We start from the raw sequence: 10,661 nt of genomic DNA on the forward strand, positions 1-10,661 counted from the left end.
GCAGTAGGCTCACCATCACCAACCTTCTTCTTACCACGGCCCTCCGGCTATCCCAAATCACAATACCAAAATCAATCAGATTCATCTTCTTCAAAGGTACCCGACCTGAAGAAGTGTGACCTTCCACAGTACTAGGTCGTTCCTCAGACTCAGCTTGGGACCTCTTAGCCCCCTCTGTCTCAACCACTTTAGAGCGCCTCTTCAGATTAGGCCTCCGGAACGAAGTGGGAGCATCACCATCTCCACCAAAGACTTTCCAAGATTATCAACGGCAAGATCACCAAGACTTCCAAAGACTCGGCTTTAACGGTTAGATACAGAACGATCTGCATCACCAGAGGAGAAACACTTGGATACAGAACGATCCGTATCACCAGAGGAGAAGCGGTTGGACGCAGAACGTCCTCCATCCCCCAGCCCAAAACGTTGGGATGCCAAATGATCCACATCACCCACCTCAGAGTGTCTGGATGCAGAACGGCTTTCAGCAGCCACACCACCCGTCCTAGCTGCCCCAGAACGGCTATCACCAGCCCCTCCAGCCCTTCTCACTCCAGAAACAGGTGCTTTCTTTTGGCTCTCCCTCTCTATGGCAGAATCCGAGCTAGAATCAGAGAGAACAACGACAACCTTGCGAGCCTTCTTTTTTTGCTCCAACTTCTTACGGTTAATCTTCTCTCCTCCACACCTCTTAAAGTAATAAGCAACCTCCCCCAACAAAGCTCGGTCTATAGCACCGGTCTTAGTACGACCACGAATAGAAACCTCTGCAAAAACAAAACAAATAAGTCAGAATGTCCAAATCATAATATACCATACACACAGTACCACCTAAAACCAACGACCTACCAGCAAACTGTACAACACGACTTGCCAACTCTAAACGAGGAGGGCAATATCTACCCACAACAAAAAACGGCCTACGACTCCATTCCTCCTTACTCACCCCCACGATAACAGGAGATTTCCCTTTACCGACCTGAAAACTGAAATTCATAGCACTTAACCTCCTCACAACAAAGTGCTCCAACACATTTGTTAAACAGATATTATAACCCCTATCATTCAACAGATCCAACACATAGAAGATCCTCCAACTATTTCCTACGAACTGACAAGGGGTTTTTCCCAAATAATTTAGCACCTCCACAGTAAGACAGGATAGAGGCAACCTCATCCCAGCCTTCAACTGTCCATAGCAAACAACTATTCCTCCACCCCAAGGAACGTAGTCACTATTAAACAAATTCCTCTCCCCCCTCAGGTCGGCCTCCACCCAACCAAACTCCTCCCTCAGAGAAGCATAACAATCTTCCGACCTAGGCCTCCTCATCCTCAGCTCTCGTCTCCAACGATGAAGACGACAAAGCCTCAGCACCACTACAAACCCTATCATCAACCTCTTCACCACTTACTGTTCTCTCTCTCCATTCATCAATTTCAACTTCACCACTCAAGCTATCACTGGTAGCAGATATTACGAGTTCTAGAATAAACAGAAGATCAAAGTTTGCAAGATCAAAAGACGCACCTGATACCGAAGATGAGAAAAGTTTTTTCTCTTTCTTTTCTTTTTTCTTTCGCTCTGTTTTTTTCTTCTTTTCCTAGATGGAGAAATGAGAAAGAGAAACCCTTAACAAGTCAAAACCCTTCAACTGCCAAAACCTCGAGAGACTAGAAAAATGTTTCGTGTTTCCAAACGCCTAAATCATTACTCGACCACAAATCACTGTAATTTCGGGCCCACAAATCCAGCCCAAAAGTTCCCGTACATTTTCCAAAAACCTAATTTCAAAACAAACAGCTATCAGACACGTGCTTTCAAGCTTTACTTTTTAACCGTTCTTTTTCCACGCAACAGGTGTCCAAAGAACGAACAAAAAATAAAGGGGGTTGTGTAAGTACCCTCTGTTCCACACTACAGTGCACGTGTCCACATACCAGGTCGTCTTCCCACAACTTGTCCCATATCATTAGGTCGAACCCACGACCCAACACTCAAGTCATGGGTTCGACCTGAGTCACGACCCAACACTCAGGTCGGCCACAACATCAGTTACAACCATTTATGGAAGCAAATCAACTAGCGCAATCTTGGAGCTTAATCAACGCCACAATCAAGGAGACATTAACTTTGTAACAACAGAGTAATGATGAATCATCAAGATAGCACACAAGGTGGATCTACACTTCATAACGGTCCAAGGCAAATATGGAAGGTCAACTCAAATATCTATAAATAGAGATAGGTGAACTACGCAAGGCTTGATTCAAGTTTACCCCAAGAAACTTGATACGTAGGCAACTCTTATCCCAAGAAGAGTGCAGCCATTCCCTATCACCCAAATCATCAGGTTGTTGTCCAGTAAACACTAACATCTACAAGGGGCAACACTAAAATCATCATCCAGTGACAAGTATACGAACAAAATCAATAACACCGCACCACCGAGTTTCATAACCATTTGTTTCTTCTAAATTCTGATCTTCCTTAGGCTGAGTCAAATGGCTCCCTATTCCTGCAAAAGTGGAGTCCAAACAGGCGGATTTGACTCCCTATCTCAATTTTACTCTATATATAGAGTAATATTGAGGAATAGAGAGTGTGTTCTGCGCGAGTTAAATTGGCGTTGAATGAAGAGAGTGCGTTCTGCGCGAGTTGAATTGGCATTGAATGAAGAAAGTACGTTCTGCGCGAGTTGAATTGGCGTTGAATGAATAGAATGCGTTCTGCGCGAGTTAAATTGGCGCTGAATGAAGAAAGTGTGTTCTGCGCGAGTTGAATTGGCGTTGAATGAAGAAAGTGTATTCTGCGGTGAGTTGAATTGGCGCTGAATGAACAAAACCAAATTATTTAAATTTTAAAGTGTTTGACTTGGTCTAAGTGTGTAAAGTGTTTGTTGCAAACCATCAGATCCAATTTCGTACTCGTTATCCTTAAAACAACGTTTTTTCTCAGTTTTGCAGATACAGGGTTTGGACCATTGGACTCAGCCTTACTATTAACGCCCCATTTTGGTTCCTTGTTGTTCCAACATTTGCCCCATTTTGGTTCCTTTACAATGTTGTTTACCAAAAATCATTTGCATCCTTACATTTTACGGCATAAATATGCTATTTTGAACCACTTCAAAGGGTTAACCAAATAAACAAGTCAAACCAAATTCCACCCTTATGTCGCCACTCCAAGGGAACCAAATACAAGTCAAACCAACAGTGTCCTGGACTCCTGGCAGCCAATCAGAATATTGCAACTTAACCCATTGACCCAACCCCCGCTCCAAGTGGTTAAACTTTGGGCCCATAGAATTTGATTTTCGCCGATTTTAGTTTTTGTGTCGTAGCACCTATAAAATTCAAATTGGCCTTCCCTCGTTACTCGTTAGCACCGTTTCAGATGGCCTTCATCCCACTGATCCACTCATTTTGACCAATCTGAAAGTTCCAATTAATACTTTCTTTTATCTGAAATATGTTTTATCATTTTGTTTCTAGAAATCTAATCACTAGAGTCAGAACTGTGCCTAGTTCAATAGTCCAATTTCACCTTTGGTTCTTCATAACCAATCACCACTACTCATTAGGTTCCTATCCACTCAAAACTCCGTCATCTCAAACCCAAATTTGACAATAGATTACCTCACAAACTCATGTGGCTTATCCCCAGAATCAGCTCTCAGAGCTTCCAAAAGAATTGTTCTCAACAAATGCACCACCCAACCTGACTCAGTTGTCTCCCTCTTCAAATCCTATGGTTTCACTGATGCCCACATCCAAAACTCGTCTCTGCCCACCCTCTAGTTCTCCGAGCCTCTCCAGAGAAAACCTTGAAACCAAAGCTTGAATATTTCAGTAAGATTGGCATTTCAGGACCCGATCTTGGTAAACTCCTCTCTAAGGACCCGTTATTTTTGGTGGCAAGCTTAGAGAAGCATATAGTCCCTTCCATCAATTTCCTTAGAAACTTTGGGGCAACAAACAGTGACGTCGCTGTCATTCTTAACCGTTTAAAGTGGCCCAGTAAAGGCAGTATGGGAACAAACATAGCAATCCTGCTAGATCATGGCGTGCCCAAATCCAACATCTTGAAATTGATGATGAAGAAGCCTCAAACTCTATCATATGGACCCAACAAGCTAAGTGAGATGGTATTACAACTTAAGAAAATGGGTTTTACTCCTTCAAGTATGGCGTTCATTAACGGATTAAGTGTGCTATGGGGGATGAAGAAGCCGCTGTGGGACGTGAAGTTGGAGGCTTTTAGGAGTTTTGGTTTCTCAGAAGATGAGGTTCTTTCAATGTTCAAGAAGCATCCCTCCATTATGGCCATTTCAGTGAAGAAGATCAATATAGCACTGGATTTCTTCATGAATACACTTAATTGGACTCCAGATGATTTTTCCAGGTACCCCGGTGCTATCACTCCTATCAGTTACAGCCTGGAAAAGAGAGTCATTCCTAGATGTTATGTTCTTCAAATTCTGCTCTCAAAGGGTCTGATAAGTAAGACTCGTGTTGGCTATGCATTACACATAACAGAAGATGTGTTCTTGAAAAAGTTTGTGATCAAGTTTCATCACGAGGAACCCACACTCTTGGAGGAGTACCACAGTGAGTTGGGTACTCAAGGTTCGAAGACTTCTTCCAAAGAAGGTTCTGAGATTGAGGAATTGTAGATTGCTACTTCAAAGAAGATGATCAAATATCAACACTTTTTCAGTTTGACGGTAATTGCTTGGTTCCATAAACACGTGGCTCAATGATATGTTTCTATTAGAATGCCATTTCCTTGGATGGATGCTCTTTGCTAACTTGTCAGAGGTATTATTATCTCATTTTTGTAATATTCTGTTTCATTATGTGCATCACTCTAAGAAGCGAGTTTCTGAACTATAAATAACTTGTAGAAGTTTACCATTCTGTGCTGTGTCTGTCAGCTTGTGTGTATATGTAGTAGTTTCTCGTGATTTCGCTCATTTTCAGTTTTGTCTCTCAAATCACAAATCCAATGAACTGATTCTGACGATCATGGTGCTTCAATGAAGAAGATCAATTCAGAAATGGATTTCTTCATAAATAGTTGAATGCCCTGAACTGGAGCTGCAGTGATATTTCCAAGAACACAACTGTATTAACACTGTGGAAAAGAGAATCATAGCAGATGCTATGTTCTTCAAACTCTTATGTCAAAGGGCTGGATAAGCAAGATTAGCTTGGGTAAAGCATTAATTGTAGTTGAAAGTGTTCTTGGAGAGGTTTGTGATCAAATATAAGAATGAGGTAACCGAACTCTTGAAGTTGCACCAAAGTAAACAAGTAAAGAATTTGTAGTTTGGTCGAAAGATGGACCTGGGATTGAAAAATACTAGAGTACGTACTCTACGCTTAGTGAAAGATCAATACTTCTCTGTTCAACATACTTGGTTATCTAAGCTTGCAATTCCATTATATCTCAAACTGCAATTTTTGAACATTCACGGTGGAGAGTACTTAGATCGACTTGTCATAGGTATTTTTCAACTCATTTTCAAGTATTTGGTTTGGTTTTTAAATATGGAGTAAATGGTATTGGAAGAAAATGTTAAGTTAATCTGCAGTACTAAATCTTTGATTTTGCTTTTTTCTGACAGCTTGTATGTTCTTTCTCTATGTTTCATCCATCAGTTATAACTCTTAAAGCTCAATCATCTTGAGCACATACTACATTTATTTGAAGCATTATCATAAGTTCATAACAGAAATAGCTATTGTATTGTCGATAGATCTACAAACTCCCATTGTACATAACCGTGGAGTTATTCAAAGTCGACTTCTCAGGGCTGGTTATCCAAGCACTTTGATGCTTTTGTGTTACTTTATAACACAATTATGAAGCTTCACTATTATACAAGAAGGCTCTGATGAACACAGATCGTTCGTGCAAACGTTGCAATGACTTGAGATGCCTCCTGTTTATTTGAACTCCAATTTATGCTTTTATAGCTAAGGTTGAGTAAACTTGGCTAATTGGCCTATGATTAGAACACCTTTTAGTGCATTGGACTTTTCAGTCCTTTTCTTTGGCTTCAACTTCTCTAATTAAATCCTCTAAGATTGAGGCCCTGAAGTTGAACTCACATGCCCAATACATGCCTGCCTACCTGCCGGAAAGAGATCTTCTCGTTTATCAACTGAAGGAGTAGAAATCTTTTAGGAAGAATGAACTTTCCTTTTATTTGTACATTTTCCTGACGCATGGTACATATGCAAAACTCCTCGAGGTATTCACAGTTGAATATGTTTTTACCTAGCTTTGTACTTCAACTTTATCCTAGTCTTCATTCCCAGAAGAATTGGTGAGTAGTGACAGCCATCTGAGAATTTACCTAATTATTGTTTTTTTTTGGAGTAATGTTGTTGGTGATGAACTTTTCTCCTACAATAAAGGAGCTCAGTAACTCTCTAAAAGATTAAGTACCACTTGGCACTCCACATTAATCTCCTTCACTGTGGATTTGCAGAGCTATGTTCAAACTCGCCAATGCTGTTTCCTACTCAAGTGGAAGGATGCAAAAAGAACAAAGTTGTCGCTCAAGATTGTTTTGTTGGATAACACTGGTCTTATGCAGTGGAACTGTGGAAGGTGTGGATCAGTGAATGTGAAGTTTTAAAAGAAAAACTGTGATCTGGTTATTGTAGACACATTTGGCCTTTGCAAGCAAGAAGCTTTGATTTTTTAAAGAGATGCATCGAGTGTCTGAACTCTGAAGTCAGGAAAGTGGATATTCTTTTATTTGGATGATGGATAGCAGCATAGACAAGCTGCTACTGATCTCGCTCAAGGATTTAAGAACAGTGATTTTGTTGTGATAGTCACCAAAATGTGTTTCAAGATAGTAAGGTTCTAAATATTGTAATTTGAAAGGAGCCTAGTGCAGTTGCAGTGACAAATAAACGAAACTCGTATGATGTGATTACAGTTAGAACGAGTAAACAAATTCAAACATTCCAACTTTGGCTCCTTGTTTTGAGAGAATTATCATATCTAATGGTGACATTATCAATCAAAGTAATAACTGGGACTTGATTTCTCTTTGTTCTATTAGAACTGGGATTTAGTAATTGCATAGCAGATGCTACTAGAGGGATAGGAAACATAGATGAAAGCTTCTGCTTGTCCTATCTTAGTGGTCCTTGTCTTGAGATCAGCCACTGAGTCTTGTACAGTAATCCAATCTTGCTAAATTCTTGGTTTCCCATTGACTTGTACCCATGGAACTTTAAATTCTGAAACATGAGGACATGACTGCCTTCTCCGATATGCCAGTAGGAGCGCCTATCCTGTAGCTCTCTAGTTTTACAATAAAGCTTTGCCACATTAATTTGACCCAACTCTTGAATTGTAGGGAGAGTGTTTTGTTTGCTTTGCTCTTCTTTTTCGGACACACTTGACATGGACACACTAGAGAACCTGAAAACTGAAGGTCGCTCGGCTGATTGTATTCCCTTTTGGTCTATCAGGGTTTGAGGAACTCTTTTTTCAATTCTGTAAGTTCCACTTTTCACTCTTTTTCTGGCATTATGTTCCAGCGTTTTGTTTGTAGAAATCTAGTTACCACCTGTTCTAAAGTCAAGAATCAACACCACGACTGTTTGCCTCTTCAAAACCAATCACCACACATTAGATTCCTCTCTACTCAGAATTCCATCACCTCAAATTTCCCAGTAAACTCACGCGGGTAACCCGAGAATCAGCTCTCGAGGCTTCTAGACACTATTAGAACTCAAGAAAATGGGTTTTACTTCTTCTAGTAAGAACTTCAGTAGGGAATTAGTTGTGCGTTCCCAGAAGAGAATCATTCCCAGAAGCTTTATTCTTAAAATTTTGGTGTCAAAGGGATTCATAAGCAAGAAAAGCCTTTGTCGAGCATTTAAGGTAGTCGAACGCGTGAGGAGGGCTTTGTGATCAAGTACCAAAATGAGGTACCTTTTGAAATTGTACCTGAGTAAGATTTTTATGTTGAATTAGCTTTAAAAATTGTACAATGCATACTTCACAGTTAACTAAAGATCGAACAGACAATTCACAATTCTCATTGTTAAATTAATTGCTTGCATACGTCATACGTGTGCCATTTATTGAACATTTTCATTGCGGCGCAGGTAGAGAAAGATGGCGGTCTGCCCAAATCCAGTATATCTATGTCAATAGCTAGCTGGTTTGGAAAATAGGGTAAGAGCTCAAGAAAGTTTAGAGAAGCGTACCATTCCATATTTCCATAAGGGAGGGATTGGGTATTTATAAGTTTTGAATTAGACTAAATTTTTATAGATATTATTTCACAAAGTTAACAATTGGCATTGGCATTTCAGGACCCAATCCTCGAATGATACGCGTCTCTTTACGGGAAGCTTAGAGAATTCTATCATCCCTTCCATCAATTTCCTTAGAAGCCTTGTCCCCACAGATGATGACATCACTGTCATTCTTAAACGTTTAAAGTGGTCCACTCATATACAGTGCAGAATGGCACCAAACATAGCCCTCCTGCAAGATCATGGTATGCCCAAATCTTTGATCCCAAAATCTATTATCAAGAACCCTCGAGTTCTATATCTTCAATCGGACAAGCTTAATGCGAGTGTATTACAACTCAAGAATATGGGTTTTAGTCCTTCAAGTAGGGTGTTCGTTAGTGGGTTACATGTGCTTGTTGGGATAAAGAAGCTTATATGGGACTTGAAATTGGAGGTTTATAGGAGTTTTGGCATGAGGTTCTCTCCTTGTTCAAGAAGCAGCCCTTTGTTATGGCCATTTAAGTTAAGAATATCACTTCAACACTGGATTTTTTCAAGAATAGCCTTAATTGGAGCCGTGACGACATTTCCAAAAATGCAGTTGTTTGATTACTAAGCATGGAAAAGAGAATTGTTCCTAGAAGCTTTGTTCTTCAAACTCAAGGGCTTGATAAGCAAGAATAGCATGGGTGGAGCATTAAAACTAGTTGAAAATGCGTTCTTGGAGAGGTTTGTCATCAGATATCAAAATGAGGTGCCGGAACTTTTGAAGTTGACGAAAGTAAAGTAAGTACTGACGATTTTGTTGTTGGGCATCACACAAAATACAAGGAGAGAAATAACACACTTGTTCTTCTTCTCAACCAAGCTCACATAAGTAATTTGAAATATCAAAAAGAGAATTCCAACATTTAGGTGCCTAGTATGATCGAACTTATTTCTGTCTTCCACAACAAATTAGCTTTCATGCACGATTGCCATGGCTTTGCTTGATGGTTACCTCCAAAAGCAGCTCGTGGAAGAGTTTTGGTTGTTTTCACTTCTTCTGATCACCCAAGATAAGAAAATACACGGAGAATTTCATCAGTTGCCCTCCCAAACTGGTTCAGGTAAGGGTGGAATTTGAGCCAAGGGCTCGGAGCTCGGCTTGGCTTGGCTCGTTTAAGCTCGGCTCGAACTCGCTCGTTTAACTATATGAGCCGAGCTCGAGCTCAAATTAAAGCTCGTGTAACAAATGAGTTTGATGAAGCTCGGCTCGTTTAGCTCAAATAGTATATTTATAGTGTAAAATAACCGAGCGACTCGGGCTCGGCTTGGGCTTGGCTCGTTTAATCTCGGCTCGAGCTCGCTCGTTTACTATATGAGCCAAGCTCGAACTCAATTTAAAGCTCGTGTAATTAGCGAGCCGACCTTGAGCATGGTAAAGCTCGGCTTGTTTAGCTTGAATTCCACCCTTAGGTTCAGGTGTTCAAATATCCTAATCAACCTTATAGCCCATTGTTTCAAACCAAGGCCCAAAATATCGAATTCGGTGAATATTTCGATGTACCCAAAAACCGATATATATCGGATATATATATTTTTTTTGTGACTAGTCCAAACTATCTAAAATATCAGAAATATCGGTAAAAATATATCGTAAAATATCAGAAATATTGGATATTTATATTAAAAAATGGTCAAATGATATATATCATAAATATCGTATATATCAGTTATATTGGCGATATAAAATTTTATATCGAAATTCCAATATATATCGAGAAAAAAAAAATTCAATATTCAGTAGATATATATCGGATATATCGATATCGGTGTACCAAAAAAATAATATATATCGATATATATCGGATATATCGGCGATATTTTGTTCCTTGCTTCAAACAAACTATATCATTATATTTTTACCCTTTATTTGGAGACATAAAAGGATTTTGAAAAGCCAAGAACAATGAATCATGTGATGAAGAATTTGGTTTCCATGACATGTTTGATTTAGAATAGATGTGCTATGTTTAGGAGTGAGGAGGAAACAATTTACTCTTCTTTCTTCATTGCTCGATCACGACTCAAGTATATATGGAGTCACTTATTCCCATTCTGAGTCTCCTCTTTTCAATCGGTTTGTAACCTACTCAAGAAATGTCCTACACCGGCCACTACATATATAATGGATTCACCGTACTGCTCTTCCGTACCTCTTCTTTATTGGAAAAAAAATCCAAGCTATATATGGGATTCTATGGTTTTAGACGGGGATCTACACGGCGGACAAAAACCACTTTACATTCACCGACTTTTCGACTTTATATGTTTAGCTTAAATCATAGATCGGATTTCGAATTCTTTAATTCGGGAAATCCAAAACCCAAATCCAGAATTTT

At 39.7% G+C, this 10,661-nt stretch overlaps 1 pseudogene across 1 annotated transcript; it reads left to right on the forward strand.

The window, feature by feature from the left end:
- The first annotated feature begins 2,153 nt into the window (after positions 1-2,153).
- LOC147512334 (uncharacterized) lies at positions 2,154-7,754 on the forward strand (annotated as a pseudogene). Its single transcript, XR_015216076.1, has 3 exons — positions 2,154-2,219; positions 3,529-4,821; positions 6,501-7,754. The product of XR_015216076.1 is annotated as an uncharacterized LOC147512334 (transcript).
- The last annotated feature ends 2,907 nt before the right edge of the window (positions 7,755-10,661 follow it).

The sequence above is a fragment of the Coptis chinensis genome, chromosome 3 (assembly GCF_015680905.1).
Source record: "Coptis chinensis isolate HL-2020 chromosome 3, ASM1568090v1, whole genome shotgun sequence".
Taxonomy (NCBI): domain Eukaryota; kingdom Viridiplantae; phylum Streptophyta; class Magnoliopsida; order Ranunculales; family Ranunculaceae; genus Coptis; species Coptis chinensis.